Here is a 20,915-nt window from a genome sequence, read left to right as displayed (position 1 = left end):
GTTTTTTCAGGTTATCTAATGTGATTCCCATAGCAGATCTATGAGCGTTCGAAATCACCCCATTTGGGCAATAGCCCATATTTTGAAAATTTCCTAACAGCACAATTGCTGGGTAGCTTGTGCCTTGAAGGCGTTAGATGGACTGGTGTTCTGAGTGGGTGCTGGTTAAGGGCCATCCAGGTGCAAAATGCAAACCACTGCTTTTCTTGAGCACAGGAAGCTAACCAGGGCACACGGTGACTGCTGGCTTTTCGTCTCTGAACGGCCACCTCTGGTGCATGCTCAAATTATTAATTAAAACGAAGCCCTGTAATGCCGTGTCTGCATCCAGTAGAATGTGTCTTGCTCATGGTAGGCCCTGACTAAAGCCCAGGTGAATGAATAAATTATTGCTCCACCTATTAACCCTTCAATGGACTCGCTTCTTTGCTCAGAAGAGACACCAAGCCGCGTAGAGAGGGCAACACTGATTTCAGCTTCATCTGAAATGATTCTTCATTCCTTTATTTTAAAAAAAGGAGCTGGGAGCAACGAAGCCAACAGGACACAGGGCTAGCAGTTCCACTCGTGAGTGGTGAGAATAAATGTTTTCCCACGCGTTCCAGCGTGGTTTTCAGACTATTACATTTCTCCCCAAACATGCATGTAATGATGGGGAGGTCTGGCTGGGCCTGGACCTCGAAGTCAGGGCAGGCGTTAGGTAATAGAGCCAGCTCCGTGTACCCATCAGGCACTGGGCCAGAACACGGTGCTGTACTGGTGTCTAGCGTCTCGTGGGATTCTTCCCATCCTGGGTCTTCTCATCCTCTCCACCTGGAAGTCAGGAAAACTGAGACCCAGAATGCCTGGGTCACTTTCCCAAGGTTGCACAAGCCAAAGGAGACAGAGACGAGCTTTAGGCCACAGTGAACTCACATTCCCTGCTTTTGTTTTGCTGTGGTTGATGTTTTTTTTGGGGTTTTCTTACAAACATTTAAAAAACTGAGGTATCACTCTCTCAACAGTCATTTATGCATTTAAAATATACAATTCTGGAATTCCCGCTGTGGCTCAGTGGAAACGAGGATGCAGTTTCAATTCCTGGCTTTGCTCAGTGGTTAGGGGATCCGGCACTGCTGTGAGCTGTGGTGTAGCTCACAGACGAGGCTTGGATCCTGTGTTGCTGTGGCTGTGGTGTAGGCCAGTGGCTGTAGCTCCGATTCAACCCCTAGCCTGGGAACTTCCATACGCTGTGGGCACAGCCCTCAAAAAGCAAAAATATATATACATATATATAAAATATACAATTCTTCTCTCCATACAAAATAAAATGAGGGATCTAATTCATTGGCATTTGGTAAATTTGCAGTGTTGCACCACCATAACCTCCCTCTAGTTTCAAAACCCTCTCATCATCCCAGAAATCCACCCTATACCCACTAAATAATCACTTCTCGTTCCTCTCTGCCCACTCATTTACTTTTGGTCTCTATGGATTTGACTGTTCTGGACATTTCCTATCAAAACAGTCATAAAACATGTGAGCTTTTGTGTCTGACTTCTTCTTTCACTTAGCACAGTGTTCTTGAGTTCACCTCAGCTGTAGCCTGTGCCAGTACTTCATTTTTAACAGCTGCATAATATTCCACGATATCAATATAGCACGTATTGTTCATGCATGATCCACTGATGGACTGTAGGGTTCTGTCTGCCTATTGGCTGTCCTGACTATGGCTGTTGGGGACACTTATGTACAAGTTTATATATCCATGTATGTTTTTATTTCTCTTGGGGATAAACTTAGGAGTGGGCTTGCTGGTCATACGGCAAATCTATGTTTAACTTTTTGAGGAACTGCCAGACTCTTTCCAGAGTGGCTGCCCCATTTAGCAGAAAATCCCTGCCCTTCATCTAAGGCGCTAGACTGTTCCTTAAGTTCTTTCTGCAGAAAGAGTTAAGGAGGCTCCTCAGGTAACTGTAATCATCCCCGAGGGACCTGCTCAGCTCACAGCACTGCGCGCGTGTGTAGCTGGAATAGCCGGGAGGCATCCAGTCCCCTGTTATTTCCGTCTGTCTCCGCACCCTTTCCCACCCTATTCAAGCTCTATATTACCCACGAGTGAAGGAAGATGGGCAACCTACAGACGTGGAGGGAGGTGGAGAGTGACACCTAGCCTTCCTGAGTGCCAGCTAGAATCCTGGGCACTTTCACCTCTGCATCACTCTCTTCAGCACTCCTCAGGGAAGGGGAAGAAATCCAGCCACAAATTTAAACAAACTTCAAAGGAAACAGAGTTTGGAGATCTCCCTTAGCTTGCCTGGCATCACAGAGCTTGTTTGCATCCCATCCGGAGACCAGAATTGGGTCTCTCCACGCCTCGTGGGCTGCCATGGCCTCTAAGTCCTTCCTTCATATTTTGGAAAACTTTAAAAAAAAAGAGTGGGAGATATGAAGCAAACCTTGAAAAAGTTCAAGGTTCTTCAGAGTTCCCGTTGTGGTTCAGCAGGTTAAGAATTGACTTGTCTCCGTGAGGATGCAGGTTTGATCCTTGGCCTCGCTCAGTGAGTTAAGGGTCCGGCATTGCTGCAAGCTGCCGTGTAGGTCACCTCTGCAGCTCAGATCCCACGCTGCTGTGGCGGCAGCTCCAATTCGACCCCTACTCTGGGAACTTCCATATGCTGCGGGTGCCGCAAAACAGGGTGCCTTCCGCTTTAAAGCCTGGGCTACAGCTCGATCCCAGAGCCTCTTTACAGATCTTTTAAGCCTTTAGAGAGAAAGTTGTAGAGAGTCTGGTACACATCAATCCTGTGGGCTGGGCAGGTGCTTTTGCTATTTTACAAACCAAAGCCCTCTCAACCGCCCCTGCCCCCCGTCCCCCGCTCACCATCTTGAAAAGTCAACAGATTTGGCCCCAGGGTGGTGGCCAGGAAGCTATGACTCAGGACAGAACGTCCCCTGTGTCTAAAGTCTCCCACTTGGCAGGCAGCGGCTTCTGCCTAAGTCGATTTTTCCCGACTCTGGCCTGGAGCTTGTTTTTATCATGTCCAGGGTCCCACTTGCAGGTCAGAGAGCACAGAAAGCCTTCGCTCCCAAGACCCAGGCCAGAAAGGCCATCCAGGCCTGAACAGCATGGCGGTGCCTGGCCTCACTGCACTTCTCCACCTGGAAGATGGAGGGCTGTGTAGACATGCGTTGTTTTCCTGTGGTCCCCCTCAGCCCCTGTTCTTGGAATTCCCAAAAATGGCAGGCAGGCCTCCTTTGCCTCTCTTCCCACCACCCCCAACTCCCCAGTCCCTCTGCTGTCCTTCTGAATCCAGGGAAGGCCCTCCAGCCCAGAATTCGGTACAGGGCAGAGCAAGTGCCAACGTGTCCTTCCTGCTTCACACACATGGCTAAAGCCAGAAACAGATGTGGAAGCCAGCAGTGGACAGGAGGGCCTTCTAGCCAAACAGTCATCGGACGGGGCCTGCGAAGCAGGTGGTAGGTAGGGTAGCTGGAGAGCCCCAGATCAAGGGTCAGAGGCCTGGTGGTAGCCCAGCCTTGACACAGACCCCCTTTGTGACTCCAGGAATGTCCCTTGTCCTCTCTGGACCCTTTTCCTGAATGGGAACTATGAGAGGGGTCCAGCTGAAACTGGCATCTGTTAGGAGAGTTCTTAGAGCAGGCCACACCCTCCCAAGTAGCTCAGCAGGACAGGCCCTGTGGACCAGCACCCAGAGCTCTCCTGTAACACAGCACAATCTTTTTTTCTTTTTTCTTTTTCTTTGTTGGCCACCCCACAGCAGATGGAGTTCCCAGGCCAGGTATCAGGATGTAGCCGCAGTAGCAACCTACACCCCAACTGTCGCAATGCCGGCATTGTGCCGGGCCTGGGATCAAACCTGCGTCCTGGGTCTGCTGAGATGCCACTCATCCCTTTGTGCCACAGTGGGAACTCCAGACATCACAGTCTTCAGGACAGCCTCCCTGCTTGTCCCACAAGGAGATTTCAGACCAGCTGAGATGACCAGCTCAGCGATCCCAACTCGTCGTTGTCTCCACTATCTCAGGAGAAGTTTCTGAAATGCCCTTCAGTCATCCAGTCTCCCATGTGTGGTCAGGAGAAACAGTTTCCTGTTGAGTGCCCTGTGTTTCTTCTGCATGTTTCCTTTTACAAACATCATCACATTGAATCCTCACCAACATCCTGATGGCACTGTCATCATCTCTGATTTACGGTTGAGGAAATACGGGATCAGAAAGAGTAAATGATTTACCCCAGGTCATGCAGCTAGCAAGTAGGAGAATTGGAATTTGACCCAGCTCTGACTCCAAAAGCCCTTGTCTCTGCTGCCTTCGGATGCATTTTCTTTTCTTTTCTTTTTCTTTTTCTTTTTTTTTTTTTTTTTTTTTTGTCTTTCTGCCATTTCTTGGGCCGCTCTCGCAGCATGTGGAGGTTCCCAGGCTAGGGGTCCAATCGGAGCCTGTAGCCGCCAGCCTACACCAGAGCCACAGCAACACGGGATCCAAGCTGCATCTGCAACCTACACCACAGCTCACGGCAATGCCGGATCCTTCACCCACGGAGCGAGGCCAGGGATCGAACCCACAACCTCATGGTTCCTAGTCGGATTCGTTAACCACTGCGCCACGATGGGAACTCTGGATGCATCTTCTTGTGAGGAACATCCTACAACCACACTGATATGATCACTTAATTTTATCTTTGGATAAAGATGGTACCAGTCTCATCAGTCACTGAATTGTATGTGTGCTCTAGATAATGACTGATTGAGAAAATTAAATGTGGTATAAATTACTTCCCTGGGAGTAAATGATCGCATGAACCCATCGTACAAGATACAGTTTTTACTCTAAAAAAAAAAAAAAAAAAAAAATAGCTACTCTCCTTTGACAGTAAATGCCCTCTTTAAGGTTTTGCAAGCTCATTTCATGACTTTCTTTTTCTCTTTCAGTATCTTTCTAAATTTAGAAGTTAGATTTATAAGGTATAATTTGCAAGGTCATCCCTTTTTTTTTTTTTTCCCAAGGCCCTTCCAGGTTCGGGGGTAATAGCTCACGATTCTTTCATGAGGGGCCAAGTCTTTGCAGATTCCTGCGGGTTGATGATTATTCACGCCTTGCCTACAAATTGTAAATACATGGACTTATCTAAATATTCCCCACACTCCCTAATTTAAGAAAAATGTGAGATGTTGGGAAATGTTTCCAAGAATAGACCACAGGATTAGCCAGCCTAGAGCAGGGAACTTTAAGAAGAAAATGGCATATTTTCAGTTCCATCGTGATTACTTGCTGGTCCTCCGGTGCTAGGCACGCCGAAGGTGTGGGGGATGGAATTCATGCCATGGCCTCGGAGGTCACAGACTAGCTCAGAAGACGGGTTTGCTGACAGCTCATTACGGCACAGGGTGTGTGGTCCCCAGGGAAAACACAGATGAGGTTCAGGGACTGCACAGAGGGAGGGATTACCTCCACAAGGAAGGGTTTTGGTAATGGCTTTCAATTGTAGGACCCATCAAATAACATGATTCTATGCTTTCATTGCCGTGTAGGTCTCTAGGAGTTCCCTGGTGGGCCATGGTTAGGGATCCCAAGTTGTCCCCACTGTGGCTCGGGTCCCTGCTGTGGCACAGGTTCCATCCCTGGCCTGGGTACTTCCTCATGCCGCGGGCACAGCCGAAACAAAAATTAGTGTAGTACTCTAGTTATTATTATTTATTCCCCCACCCTGAACAAACGTAATTATTTTATGCATCCTTCCCATGATTTGCTCCTTATTCCTAAGGAAAACAGTTGTGGGTGGTTTATAAGAAAATTTCTTCTCTGCCCCTCGCATCGGTTTTCTACTCAGAATTTTAAAATCCTTTGTTTGCTTGCATTTTCCTAATACCCTATGAAATGAAAATGGTACCTCTCTGGTCTTTTGCGAGTGGGTGCTGATATCACAAGGGCCCTATTATGCTTTTCAAGGGCAGCTCAATGTCAGATGAAGCCTCCCAAGGGAGGTTGGTCCTTTGCTGTGCGTCGTGACCTCTTAATGCCATCTTGCTTTTTATCAACCAGTCGGCGGATGTCTCCCCTCCTCTCCCATTGAAAGCACTCTGCCGTGGAAACCAGTAAGTTTGTTACCTTTTTTTTTTTTTTTTTTTCCTGTTTGTTTTCTGATGTCTTGACAGCAGAACCAATCTTCAGAATCCTTTAAAAAAAATTACCGAAACAAATTCGATCACAAAAGCTTTTACAATCTGAAATCCCAGGAAGCTAATTAGTGCGTCCTTTTAAGATGACTTCCTGCATTTTATATACACATAGGCTTGGGTTGCAAATGCACTTGGCAGTTTGCCACAAGTCAGGCAGGTCATCTCGGCTCTTAGGAACACGGAGCTTCTGCAGCCGGTGGCGGGAGGGCAGGGCTGTGATAGTCCCCGGCATGCATGGCTGTGTTCTGCCGAGAGGTAGCAGGTGGAAGCCAGGAGCTGCAATGGCCTCGCCGTGGTTTGCTGAGTTCTGCAAACTTCTCTCCTTGGTGTCCTTCGCTGTTTCCCCACTTGATGCTGAGCCTCTAGGGAGCAGGAACTGTGTGTGCCCTGGTGCAGAAAGCACAGACTCCAGAATTAGGCAAAGACACATCATCCTGGAGCACACAGTCCCCCTTATCCCATGTCTGAGACCCCTCGGGGCCTCGTGGTGCTGCTTGGGCTGCAAACTCTTGGACCCCGCTTGGTCCCTACAGCCCTAACCTGGCTCGGAGCAGACTCTCAACACATGTTTGCCCTTCACCAAGTGAGTGGTTACAACTCTACGATAGGACTTGTGGAACTTCTTTAGGTATGCGTTTGCCTTCCCCAGGACCTGGGCAAGTTCACTGCCAATAGCAAAGATCGACTGTGGTTGGCTTCTTTCTCTGTGGTTGGCTTCCTTCTCTCTCTGTGTGTGTGTATGTGCATGTGTGTGTGAGATAAAAGGCTTGGGAAGTGTAAAATTATGACTCAGATGCCTCAGTGAATTCATCTCATTGCACTGGAGAGGCACCCAGGATGCTTCCCAGAAAAGTCTTTTCCAGCATAAACACCATGGGAAGTATCACAGGTGAAGCACATATGTGTGTGTCTCCGGGCCCGTGTCTGTATGCATGTGCATCACTGCAGAGTGAACCCCGTCGGTCCAGAGCCTCTGCTCCCCTGCACCCCTCCTGGTCCTCCTGAGAGGCATGGGAGGCACGTTCCAGATGGAGGGAACCCTCCACGAACCAGCTTAGGAGCATGCACATGTCTGCTGTGTTTGGGACACAATTGAGTAGCTTTAGTGATTGGTTCAGACAATTGATTATTAGGATGGTCCATGTGTGTCTCTTCTACCCATCCTCATGCAGAACCCAAGTGAGGTAACAGGCAAAGACTGGAATCTGAAGTTCCGTGCAGTTCCAAGCAAATTCTTGAACTGGTCACCACTGAGTGCTTTGTAACCTGCTTCTCTTAGTCTTCAAAGCCAGAAAGAGACTACAGCTCACAGACACCAATAGTCAAGACAATATAAAGCTCTTCTGGTTTCAACATGTAAAAAAGAAAGAACAACAGCAAAAAACACCCAACCCAGTAAAACCTTAGTGTCAACCTCAAGGTTCAACAGCCGGAGAATGATTCCATAAATCATGGTAGATCCACTTAGTAGAATCATAGCCACTAGAATAAATCAACAGGGAAAATACACATGATCAAAGTTTTAACGACAAAGGTGGAGTTCAAAATGGAATATAGTTTCTGGCTAGAATGACATTCGAAGAAAGATAAATAGGAGGAAAGGATTCTGGGGGATGTGTGCTATACCTGGGTACTTTTTTCACTTTTCAAAGTGTTAGGGGTATTACCTTGCCGGTGTAACTTGAAAAAGTCTCATTTAAAATGTGTCACCCGGAAAATCTTGTGGCAACATGTAAATGGGGTGGATTGTGTCTTTTTAAGATAAGCCATTACAAGTAGCCCTCACATCTGGTCAGACCCTTTACTTGAACTTGGTCTTGTGACATTCCGGGCCCTTGGCTTTGTGCAGTGAAGGGTTCTGAGGGGTAGGTGAACAGCAAAGTCAATACAGGTATTGTGGATCTTGGCAAAAGCACATATTACTCAGCTGAGCGTTCAATGTCAGGATCAAACGCTTCTGGGTTGTCAATGCTGTGTGCTTTTCACTGTTGCCTTAACTGTCAGGCAGCTATCGAAAAATTGTCTTTTCCCCCCAATACAATAATGAATGCCTTGGCCAGATGACCACGACAAATCCTTCAAGGTTAAGAGGCTGCTGCTACCTGGTGAGTTTCTACTTTCAGCCAAGGCACTGAGGCAGAATGAAACCAGGTGTGGTCTTTTCGAAAATTAACAAAAATGACTAATGATTAAATTCGGAAGCTAATAAGTTATACGTTTGATAACATGAGCAGGAAAATTCGCCCTGAATCATTATGAAGAATGAAAGAGGAGGCTGAGTAACGCAGCTTTCATTTATTGAGCTTTTTCTAAATGCCACTTTGCATAAATGCGTCTCATTTTGCACAATTTAGCCTATTTGATATTCGTGATAATCCTGAGGAATTGGCTGCTGTGTGAAGTGGCTTGATGTGAACCTCAGATCCCATCAAACCCGGCCGGAGCAGTGAAGGTGATGAATCCTAACCACTAGTGGTCTTCTGGCCTGTGTCTCTCTCATATCAATATGCGTGTTGTTTCTCCCTCGGCTTATTAGTTCTTCGAGACTCCTGTCCTCCTCCCCCCTGCCCAAACCTACAAAAATCAGTCGGTGGATTGTAGACCACAAACCCCACATCTCTAGTGTTTGGACTCCAGCTAAAATCCCAACACAAACTCAACTACAGATCTGTCAGTTCTGAGTTTCCAGCTCTCGGGTTTACCATACCCCACTCTAGTTGCTTGAATCCAAGGAAGACATTTGGAAACTTCTCAGCTCCTCAGAGGTGAGCTGATTCAAGAAAGTTTGAAATCCAACTGAATTTCTGAGGCCAACAGTCACTTTCCCTTATGGTACAGTGTCGAAGATTAGTTTCCCATGTGGGCTTATGCTTTAAATCTGTCGTGATTGGGATTTGTCTGTGTTACCACATGGCCACCAGGTCAACCACCAAGCTGGGTCTCTGGTCGCTCTGGTCCTCTCCAGCACGAGCCAAGTGACAGCCTGGGTCTCTCACTAGCTGGATGCCTATGAGCGGATAGGTATTGGCCTTGGCCTTGACTTACTCTTTGTTTCTGGGCTAAGGCGCCTTGGGCAGTGGAAACTCCGATTCATGGGACTCAAGTCCTTCCATGGGGTGAATCTAACCCAGTCGTGGTGAGGACTTGCTCTTATTCTGATCAGGGACGTGTGTCTGTCCCGCATCCTGGCACCAATATTTAACAAGATCTTTCATAGTTAATTGCATGACATACACACTCCCCCCCCGCCCCGCCATTCCTACGTGAGCCCCTACACTGCCTGCTCCTAATGTACCTGTTCAGCATCACCCCTCGTCCCACACCTCCTGTTCCCCACTCCTCTGATTACTCACCATTCCACCCCGTTCCCTGCCGCCACATCCTTCCACCCCTCTGAGCCCTCGATCTTATTATAACCTCTCCTTGAGTTCCCTTCCTCCAGCTGCTTTGCCTATCAAATTCCTATGCTTTATGGCCTCGAGTTTCAGCTGAAATGTAACTTTGTCTCTGAGACTCTGCTAAACCCCAGTGGAGGTTCCTCCCTGTGTACTCAGACCTCCAGGTGCACAGAAGAGCACCCATTGCAGAGTCTGGAAATGACCTTTACGTGGATTGTTTGCATATCTGTGACATGAGCTGATTGGTTTAAGCTGGGCTACAGTAACAAATAGCACCCCCCCAAAAAAAGGCATCACAGCTCAAACCTCAAAAGCTGTATTTCTTACTCAAGGTGTGGGTGTTCCTGGCCCGTGGCAGGTGCATTCCACAAGGTGATTCAGGGACCCAGGCTCCATCCGCCTCTGTGGCCTGCCTCCCAGTGGCTATCAGTGGCCAGCTGGCTGATACCTCTTACCAGTCTTAGTTCCATTCCACAGGTAAGACCTGGTCACGTGGCCATCTAACTGCAAGGTAGGCTGGTGAATGTGATCTGGCTCTTTGCCCAGGAAGAAATGCACTTGGGCTTGGGGTGGGAAGCTGGGAGTCCATCACAGTGACCGTCTGGAGGGCATAGACTCCCTTCTCCCCACTTAGAATCTCCAGTCATAGTATAAACTTGGGCCCCTTTTTTTTGTCCCCAGTAAGTATATGTGGAATGAAGAGATAGGAAAACGTTAGCTTGATTTCCATTTGCCATCGTGTCATTACACTTTAAATCCAGTGACATAGTTTTATCTTTCTGGCATTGTTGGGGGCTGGGGTGGGGGCTTCATTTGATGGTGGAACACCCAAACACCAAGGGCTGAAGAAGGCAGAATGATGTCTTCAGCCATATTTTGTCATAATCCAAAGTCGTGAACCCAGAGCCCTGGTGTTTTGCAAGGTGAAAAGACCCCTGGTAATGAGTAATCTAAGAATCCATCTTTGTGTTAAAAATAGGTCATCACCCATTCATTCCCCCCCTGGCAAGCTCCGGGGCTGACGCTGGCTCCCCTTCCTGTGAAATGCCTCCTTTCCTTCTCATCCGTTTCCATTCCTCCTGCCTAAAATGGAATACAATGAATAGATGTCTAATAAAATCTTTTAATTGTCTTAGCATATGTTGCTTTTATTAGGTGGGTATAATTGCATTCGAGGGATCACCTCCAAAGTCCTTTCGAATATAAAATTGAAATGGCTTCACACTCTGTGCACAAGTCCTTCTGAGCCACTGTTTTCCCCTTCGCTGCCTCCTGTCCCCCTTTTGCTGTAAAGTTCACATTGAAGTGTGAAAAGAGAGACATGGCAATTGACACATGCTGGATCTTATCAGCCTGGAGTGCAGCTGTGTCCCCACTGAAGAGCGACTGTCATTTCTACACCATTTATTCCGCGCCTGGCCTCATTGCTTGCTTCCTTTCAGAGGAAATTTTCCCTGTTAAAGTACTGTACTTGTCATTTATTTCCTTTTTTTTCCCCGCTCTCCTTCTGTGGACGGGTTTTTGATATGCATTTATCCCAAAGGCAAGCCTTTTACCCACTTCCGCTAACCTCTTAGGGTCAGGCTCCTCTAAACTGCTACAGGCTCATAAAAGCAACCCAACAAAGCTTTTATGGTGTCATTACAGCCCCCTTAAATCCCTCTCCTTCCCGCTCTGCTCCCAATAACTCTGTTCCTGCCCATCAATCTATCAGCTCTTTTATTTAAAAGTGGGCAACAGAGGGGGAGAGGAGGAGAGAACCAGGTGAAGGCCTCCACCGTTTGGACCAAAGTTTATCCAACTCGGTTTGGCTTACGGCTCATCCTTGGCACTTAAACTTGAGTCAGATTGAGCAATCTCTGCTCAGTTTTTATTTTAGAACAGGGGTTGGCAAACTTTCTATAAAGAGACAGTAAATATTTTAGGTTTTGGAGGCTAAATGGTCTGTGTTACAAACACACCACTCTGCCGTTGCAGCACGCGTGCACACACACATCCATAGACAGTATGTAAATCAATGGGTGTGGCTGTTTTCCAATAAAACTTTATTTATAAAAACAAGCCGTGGGCCGGATTGGGCTCATGGGCTCTAGTTTGCAGACCCGTGTTTTCGACATGGAAAACTCCATCTGTCTAATCCTTCTGGTGCATCTTCTAGAAATTCCTCGTCTGCATCTAACTAAAACTAGCACTACAAAGATATGGTGCTTTCATAGCTAATGCTCTGCTTGGATGGTAGCATGTTACTATCAAGAAGATTTTTGTCCACTGACTTTTAGTTTTCAATTCTATTTTTTTTTTCTCTTTTCTTTCTTTTGAGTCATTGGAGCTTAACATTTTTGCTTCCTATGTCGTGAAGTGCTTCACTTAAAAATAATTTCACAGTGCCACACAGAGCTGTTTAGAAACTTGAATATCATGCTTCCCGTTCAATGTACAAGACCTTCTTGGAAAACGAGCATTTATCATGTCCCTGAGAGGTCAAAGCAGAGGTAGGAAGAATCCATGTCCTGCCCAAATGTGCCACTCCCTCGCCAATGTTCTGTGATCTTGGCGGTCAAGGGTAAGGACACACCAGTGTGTTGTGACTGCTGAGGGTTGTGTATGGGAGCCCCAGAAAGTCGTAATCCCATTTCAACCTGCTGAGGGTTGTGTATGGGAGCCCCAGAAAGTCGTGATCCCATTTCAACCTCACAAAAAGCTGTGAGGAACATATTAAGCGTTTTCTCTTCCAAAAATGCAAAATAGCTCAGAGATATAAGATAAAAAGCTGGTCCAAAGGCCAGGGCAGCAGTGATTATGGCTTGAACTAGGGTAGTGACTACATGTCTGAACCCATGACAACACTTCTCTATGTGTATATTTTCACTGATGCCGAGTGCGGCAGGTAGTGTTAGCCAGGCATCATCCTTGGTCATTCCTGGGTGCTCCTTCCCATCCTCTCTGGGATGTGAGGATGGGGAGTGACTGAATCCTAGTTCATGCAATTCATGCAAAGTGCAGGCTGGACCAATGGAAAACCTCCACATGTGCAACCTACCACACTGCTTGTTTCTTTTTTTTCCCCCCTTTCCTAGAATAAAGGTGACACTCAAGGTGATCTTAGAATCCAAGGGGAAAGAGCCCCCTTGTGTTTCTCTCAATGGCTTTGAGAAATAGACTTACTCTTCCATTGTATTCGAGCCACCTTGCACCTCTTCCCCAGTCCTTCGCTCGCATTTGGAGGGTGGCAGATGGCCAGGCCCAGCCAATCCAGCTGTGTGTTTGAATAGGGAGCAGCTGGGAGATCCCAGCCTTGGACCCACTGCCTTCTCGAGGTCTGTAATGGGCGTGTATGTAAGCTGTTTGAAACCATTTCAGCGCATAGCATGGGACGGAACCGGATGAGGTTAATATCCCATTTTATTTTGTTATGGTCTGATTGGGGTTGGAATTGCAGCATAGAGGTAACGTGACCTGCCCAAGGTCACGAAGGTAAAGGAGCAGAGGTCCGAGACATCCGTCCCTTTGTTTTTACTGTTGCCCTTTGAAGATGGTTCTTGCCTGGTGGTTTTCACCGAGCTGCTTATCAAGGGGCAGGAGGTTCTTGTGCTGTAGAATCACTGATGATTAGAAGACTTTGGGGGACTCTCACGACTTGATCACAAGGTTCATAAAACAGATGCTGGCGCCTAGCATCCATCTCCATTCCGAGAGAGGGAGCCAGAGGGAGAATCTCAGCAATTTATAGGTTGACATTTTCTTGGGTCCTCATAATACTTGTTTATTAGAGGTAATGTGCTTAAGCGTGCACAGGGTGGAAGGTCACACAAGGAAGGTTTTTATTAGTCATGTGCTGAATGGATCAATAGTAATTTGAATACTATAAATCTGTCCTGTTAACAGGTTTATTTCTTCATCAGATATTAATTCCAGAGGGTATCGCCCATTATAGAACTGACAGAAACCAGGCCGTGCAGATGTGGCTGCCTCTGTAATCAGGTTCAGCTGCACATCTGTGAGAGCCTCCATGTGGGTCCTCAAAGGTGGGGTGGCAGGCAGGCTTCTGGCAAAGGGGGGCCCAGGAGCCCCTGATTTCCTTGGAGAGGAAAGCCCCAGAGAAAAATGGAGGCTATTCATTCATCAAATTGCTGAATCTGCTTCTCTTCTTTCTCCCTCCCTTCCTTCCTCTCTCCCTCCCTCCCTTCTTCTCCCCCCTCCCTCCCTTCTCTCCCTTCCTTCTCTTGGCCCCTCCCTCTTTCCTGTCGTCTTTCTGTGCATATTCACGCATCTGTCATCCATTTCTTCATTTGGATTTGGAAAGCAATATAGATACCCAAGATGGAAAATTTGGCAAGTACGAAAACAACAAAAACAGCAACAAAAACCCTTACCAAAATAGCAGTCCCTCCGAATCCCAGCTCTCTCTAGTAGCAGTTGGTGCCTATGAGAACATTTCCTCCTGGTCTTTTTCTCCATCCCAGGCATTTCCATTTTAATACAGTGGCGATCGTATTCTGCATCTTGACTTTAACATAGTTTTTTTTCTTTTTTTTTTGCATTATGAAGTTGATAACATGCTCATCAAAATAAGTCAAACTGTGTAAAAGATATGGAAAAAAAAAGCTGGCAATCTTCACTCAGCCCCATCCCTTTGGCCAACGGGTTCCTGTGGACCTTTTGTGCCTATGCAGACATGGAGAATAAATAGGCATTCGTAGGGCTGGAGTTTGGGTGTGTGCGTTTTCATATGATGCTACTTTGTCTGGTATTTAGAGACTTGCCCTGTTTAGTTCATAAGCCTTTGAAAAGTGTACACAGGAAAGATTATTTTTTTAATGTTTATATACAACTCCATGCCGTAGAATAGCCCTAATCTAATCACGCATTCTGCTGATGATGGATGCTCCAGTTCTTTTCAGTTTTGTTATGATTGTTGTTTTAGTCATTATAAATGTAACAGCAATAAATAATCTTATGCGTATTATCTAATATCCTGCTGGGTTTAAGGGTTTAATATTGTTGAATTGATTCCAAAAGTGGGATTTCTGGGCTAAAGTTCAGGTGACCTAATTTGGTGTCCTGTGTTTTTACTTCACATTGTATATACAAAGCATTTCTCTCCATTAACAAAACCCTTTGTAAGGGATTTTTTTTTAAATCACTTGCAAAATACTCCATCAGAGAGTTGTACTGAGGTTTCCGTACCATCTCCCCTATCTCTGAACCTTTGAGTGGCATCTGGTTCTTCGCTCTTATCAATAATGCTGAGATGAACATCTCTTTACATGAGTCCCAGCCCTCCTCTTGAATCACTTGGAGGCCTAGAAGCGGGATCGCTGGGTCGAAGGTCGTGGTGAAGGGAGAGGCCTTGGAAACGCAGGCTGAGAAGCCGCACTGCGGGTTCATGCGACACCCTATCCACATGCAGCCCTTTACAGACCAAAGCATAAACCCTCAAATGATTCCATCCCCACAGGGAGAGAGCATCGTTATTAATATAACTTTACAAATGGGATTCTTTTGAAAGCTCACCTGGGAGTTCCCTTCGTGGCTCAGCGTTTAACAAATCTAACTAGTATCCATGAGGACACAGGTTCGATCCCAGGCCTCGCTCAGTGGGTTAAGGATCTGGTGTTGCTGTGAGCTGTGGTGTAGGTCACAGACCTGGCTTAGATCCCACGTTGCTGTGGCATGTATATGTGTATGTGTGACTGGGTCACCTTGCTGCACAGTAGAAAACTGACAGAACACTGTAAACCAGCTATAATGGAAAAAATAAAAATCATTAACATTGTAATAAAATAAAATAACATGAATAACCCCCTCTGGCAGCTACAGCTCTCGTTTGACCCTTAGCCTGGGAACCTCCATGTGCCATAGGTGTGGCCCTAAAAAGAAAAAAAAAAGAGAGAGAGAGAGAGAGAGAGAAGGCTCACCTGACCACAGCTCATGAGAGAACCTGCTAACAATCCCAGTGCAGCTTGTGGCTTCTGCAGCATGTGACACAGGGTCATGGGCTGAGGGGCATCTTGGAGGAGCCTCCCCCCACTCCTCCCCCACCCCAAAGATGACCTCTGCCCCCACCCCCAGCTGGAGACACTAGTGCTTTACTAAGAGATGAAGGCAGGTCTCTCGTGTTCCTTCTCTGCTTCCTTCTCACCTTCAGATCGTGTCCAGGGGTTTGCATTGGGGTGCCCCATTGGCACTTGCGGCCACAGGATCCTTGGTGCGAGGGACAGTCCTGCACATTATGGGGGTCCCGGGCCCTGCTCATGGTGTACAGCAGCCCACCAGTCACTGTAACAAGACCTGCCTCCCGTGTCTCCCAGCTTCCCTTTTTCACTCTCTATCCCTTGATCCCAACCGTACACTCTACATTTGTATGTTTCCTGATCCTCTTTTATATGCTTTATTTAAATATACGCCATCCTGGTGTGGGGGCTTATGCTGTAAAACCCCCGTGATAATGCGGGGATTCTAACTGGGATTGGAAAGGGCTGGATGTGGGGAAGTGACTAGTGGCGTTATTCCCATGGGGTCAGAGGGGGTTATTCATGTTATTTTATTTTATTATAATGTTAATGATTTTTATTTTTTCCATTATAGCTGGTTTACAGTATTCTGTCAGTTTTCTACTGTGCAGCAAGGTGACCCAGTCACACATACACATATACATTCTTTTTTCTCACATTATCATGCTCCAACGTAAGCAACTAGATATAGTCCCCAGTGCTATACAACAGGATCTCATTGCTTCTCCACTCCAAAGGCAATAATTTGCATCTATTAACCCCAAGTTCCCAGTCCATCCCACTCCTCCCCCTCCCCCTTGGCAACCACAAGTCTGTTCTCCAAGTCCGTGATATTCTTTTCTGTGGAAAGGTTCATTTGTGCCATAGATTAGATTCCAGATATAAGTGACATCATATGGTATTTGTCTTTCTCTTTCTGACTTACTTCACTCAGGATGAGAGTCTTTAGTTCCATCCATGTGGCTGCAAATGGCATTATTTCATTCTTTTTTATGGCTGAGTAGTATTCCATTGTGTACATCTACCAAAAAATATGGAACACTTCATGAACTTGCATGTCATCCTTGCGCAGGGGCCATGCTAATCTTCTCTGTATTGTTCCAATGTTAGTATATGTGCTGCCGAAGCGAGCACTTCATGTTATTTTAATAGATAACAGTGCTGGTTAAAAGCTGAGGTGCTGAAGGTAGAAGACCTAGGTTCAACTTCTGACCCCTCCTTTTATAAGCTTGCAACCTGGGGGGCGTTATTAACCTCTTTGTGCCTTTAATTTACTATAAGTATGGAATAATGGTGGTTCTCGCTGCATAGTTCTGATATGAGGAGTTAAATGAGTCGCTATTTTCGGGAGACTTTAGTGCTTGATGCAGACCAAGCATTTTTTTTTTTTTTTAATCATTTTTGGCTGCCCCGCAGCATATGGAGTTCCTGGGCCAGGGATCAGATCCAAGCCACAGTTGTGGCCTATGCCACAGCTGCAGCAATTCCGAATCCTTTAACCCACTGCACCTGGCTGGGGATCGAATCTGTATCCTGGCACTTCAGAGACACCGCTGATCCCATGCGCCAGTGGGAACTCCAGAGCAAGCATTATGCGTGTCATGTGTGTGTTTCTGTGTATGTGTGTTTGTGTGTTGTCCACAGTTCCTGCTGGGCAAAGGGATACTTGACACAGATCCTCTGGGCTGGTTAGAATAATCAGAAAGCAGGCTGGGAAACTTTGGGAGCAGAAGGATTGAGGTCAGGACAGACGTAGGAGGCATGTCAGCTCAAAGCAGCCCTCATCTGATCGCACCCTCCTGTTGGCCTAGCTGCCTACAGGACCAAAGCAGGAGCACCCCTGCCTTTTCCTGTTGAGAGCAGAAGGCAGCCCCTTGAGGAAGAAACCCAGAGGGGGCCCAAGACCAAGGTCATCTAGCGAGGCAAGGGCGACGCCTTCGTGCCCCTGGTCCTCTTCGTCCCAGAGGGAAAGTGTCAGGGGAAGGAAGAACAAGAGAAAAGAAGGTGCCTTTCAGCAGACACTGTGCCAGCAGACGGGAGCACATGTGATGTTCAAAGCTGCCCTGTGAGCAGACCTAGAAGCCCAAGTTCAGGGCAATTAAAGCCTTGATCTCCTCTGTCAGAAGATGGGCATTTTACTTGATGTATTTCTGAAGCAGGGGGCATCTTATATTTGACGTGGGTACCTACTGTACTATGAGCTCCTTTCCCCAAGACCCTGAGAACATCAGTGGTACATCTTACCCTTGATACCATGTTAAGCGGTGATCATGTTAATTATGAAAACAAATATCTATAAAACGAGCATGAGCTATTTAATTAAATATGCCTAACAACCCGATGAGGTAGGTGCTGTAATTGTACCCACTGTGCAGGTGAGCAGATGGAGGCCTGGAAACTGACCTAGCCTGCCCCCAGACCCTTGGCAGGTTTCCCGAGATAACACAGAGAATTAGCAATAGATCCGGAATTTGAACCAGGGTCTCTGTGAGTCCCAAATCCATCTTCTTTCCTCTACAGTGTTCAGACTCCATGGCTCCTTCCTTCCCTCGTTTCTCTAGTCTCTGGCCCCAGAATTTTGAGACCAGCCACTCAGTTCTGGAAGAAAACATGCTTTGAGGGGACGTGTCATTTTCTCCACTCTCTTCCTCACACAGACTGTGCCTTTATCACACTTCTTGTGGTTTTGCTTTGACGGGGGGCGGCAAACACCGACATTGTCAAGGGAACTCACAAAATGAAGTCAAGTGGCACCAACTGCCAGAGCAGTTGCTTAATACCTTCTTCCAAAGAGCCTGGTGAATGAAGGCCTCTTAAAAAATGCTTCAGAATTGACCTTTTGAATTGAATAACTTAAATTCATTGAGTCAAATGCAGTTAGTTTGGAGAGCCTCGGCAGAAGAGTCAAAATTTCTTAGGACAAGGTGCTTACCAGTCATTTACTCAAATTCTTGCAAACGCCCACCTCTGTGGGAGCCTGTGGGGATGCGTAAAAGAGCAGAGCTTGTCCGTGGGGCCAAGATCTGGAATAAGCAGTACATGTTTGAGAATCACCAAGCCCACCAATTTCCATACCCTGGGTCTTCCTCCTAGCTTCACTCTAGATTGAGCAGAGGACATTGGCCAAGCTGTTGTCGGCTTGGATTTTAGCATCTTTGCCCAACCACGCCTCTCTGATGCTCTGCACACTCTCCATCCCCCACCCAGCAGTGCCAGCCTGTACCTGCCTTCCCCCGGCGACTGAAGATGGCACCCAGCCTTGGCTCAACCTCCCAGCACCTCAGTGATTCCTATCTGACCTGGCAAATTTTCCCCATTCCCAGAAAAGCTCTCCCAGAAGAATGGGAGCCTAGAAAGACACATAACCAAGATAGGAGTTAAAAGGGGAGGCATGAAGGGCAACTTGGGTCACTGATTCCTCCAACTAGTTTGATTCGGATTTCTCCATTGATGGTACAGTCAACTGCAGAGGCAGGTGAGGAAAAGCTCTCCATTGAGAAAGGATCAAAAAATTGTTACATTTTTGAATAACTGGCCGTAGGGTTATCCCTTACCCTTCAAACTTGAAAGAATTATGAGGTTGATCTGCCCGTAGCCCTGATGATTAAACATTTATACTGTTTATAAAAACCAGGGAACACACAGAAATAATTTGACTAACTCCCACCTTCTGGTGCTTTCATGATTCTAGAGAGATGGAGATAAGAAAACCATGGATGAATTTTATTGAATTATTAAACTGAGCAGAGCTGCGGGGGGTGGAGGGACCTCCTCCCCTGTGTGAATCTAGGGAAACAATTGGTTATTTTCCTCACTTCTGAATATTTGGGTTTAGAATCAGAGTCCCACTTAGAGCCACCCTCTGGTCGGGCCCTTAAATCAGAGAGGGAACTGCCCCGTTCAGTCCCAGAGCAGAGGGAATCTCAGTGGTGCCAAAATTCCAGCCCCGTACCCTGCTTTCTCACGCCTCCTTATTTACTGGTTGAAGGGGGAAACGTTAACACCGTTGAGCGTTTCTGACCATATTTTCCGTCTGGAACGGCTTTCCCCGTTGAAAAGGATTTTTATTCTTGCTCCTTAAAGTTAAAGGGGCTGTGATTCTCCCATCAGCCAAGCCCCATCCATCACCCAGGTAGCCTCAGCATGGACTCTGTCTGCACAGCTCTTGTGTCAAAGATACGGGTGTCTGTCTTCCGTGGTCAGGCTTACCAGGATGCTGGGGGGCCTTTTGTGGAAACCTGCCCATGCCTACTTGGCAGAGCCCCTTCTGGAACATGCCATAGATTTCCTTCTCTGTCGTCTCGGGAGCAGAGAAGGTGGCAGGTAAGAGGAATCAGGGGAGACATGAAGGGTGAGGCTCAGTGAAGGTGAATACAGATCATGGGGTGGACTGTGTCGGACGCCCCCTGGCATGAGGAGGGATGCATCTCTTTGCCAAGAAGTAACATAAAGATGGTAAATTTGGCACCTAGACACTTGACGCATGACATTAAGAAAACATGATAAGACATGCCTTCCAAAGAGATGCCCTGTGCGTGCCTGTGTGTGTGTGTGTGTGTGTGTGTGTGTGTGTGTGTGTGTGTTATTAATATGTCTGCGGGCCTTGATGAAGTCTATTCAGAAAGCTCGCTGGTTGCTTTTTTCTCATGGCCTGTACAGTCATAAGGTGACCTTAGGTGTTTCCTACGCTCTGGCCCCAGCTGTGAGCTTCCTTCTAGGACAGATGTACTTTATTGCGTTCACAGATACTGCCTTTTTTACACGTTGGAGGTTTGTGGTGACTCTGCATCCGGCAGGTCTATGGGCGCCATTTTTCCACCAGCGTTTGCTCACTTCGTGGTCCTGGGTCACATGCTGGTAATTCTTGCAATATTTCAAACCCTCCACCAGCAGAAAGGTTCTAACTTGCTCACTGAAGGCTCAGGTGATGGTTAGTATTTTTTAACGAAGATGTATCTGTGGCTCCTTTCGCCATTGCTGTTGTACGCTTACTAGACTGCAGTATAGTGACTACATAACTCTTATATGCACTGGGAAGCCAAAACACTCATGTAACTCGCTTTATTGCCATTTTTGCTTTGTTAACGGAGGTCTGGGACTGAACCCACACTATCTCTGAGGTCTGCCTGTAGGTGTTCAGGATTATGCTGACTTATTGGGGGCTGGTTAGAAGGAACCTGAGCTGAATGATAATAATAGTACACTCTGATTTCTAGAAGCTGCTGTAACAAAGTGTGAAAACTGGCTATCTTTAAATAGCATCAGTTTCTTATCTGGATGTATTAGAGGTCAGATGTCTGAAATCACGGTGCGGGGAGAA

The 20,915-nt window shown here is 46.8% G+C and overlaps 1 protein-coding gene and 1 non-coding gene across 3 annotated transcripts in view; one reads left to right on the top strand and one right to left on the bottom strand.

Moving 5' to 3' along the window:
- The window catches only part of WWOX (WW domain containing oxidoreductase), a 969,209-nt gene that overhangs the window by 923,003 nt on the left and 25,291 nt on the right, over positions 1-20,915 (top strand). The window lies entirely within an intron of this gene.
- Positions 16,623-16,729, bottom strand: LOC146402187 (U6 spliceosomal RNA). Its single transcript, XR_014808708.1, has one exon. It is a non-coding gene; the product is annotated as a U6 spliceosomal RNA (small nuclear RNA).

Source organism: Sus scrofa, chromosome 6 (assembly GCF_054392235.1).
Source record: "Sus scrofa isolate SSC_HxYL_T2T_F1_AM1 chromosome 6, Sscrofa_HxYL_maternal_Yorkshire_Landrace_v2.0, whole genome shotgun sequence".
Classification (NCBI taxonomy): Eukaryota; Metazoa; Chordata; class Mammalia; order Artiodactyla; family Suidae; genus Sus; species Sus scrofa.
The sequence above is the reverse complement of the archived record's forward strand: the minus strand, read 5'-3'. Positions and strand labels throughout refer to the sequence as shown.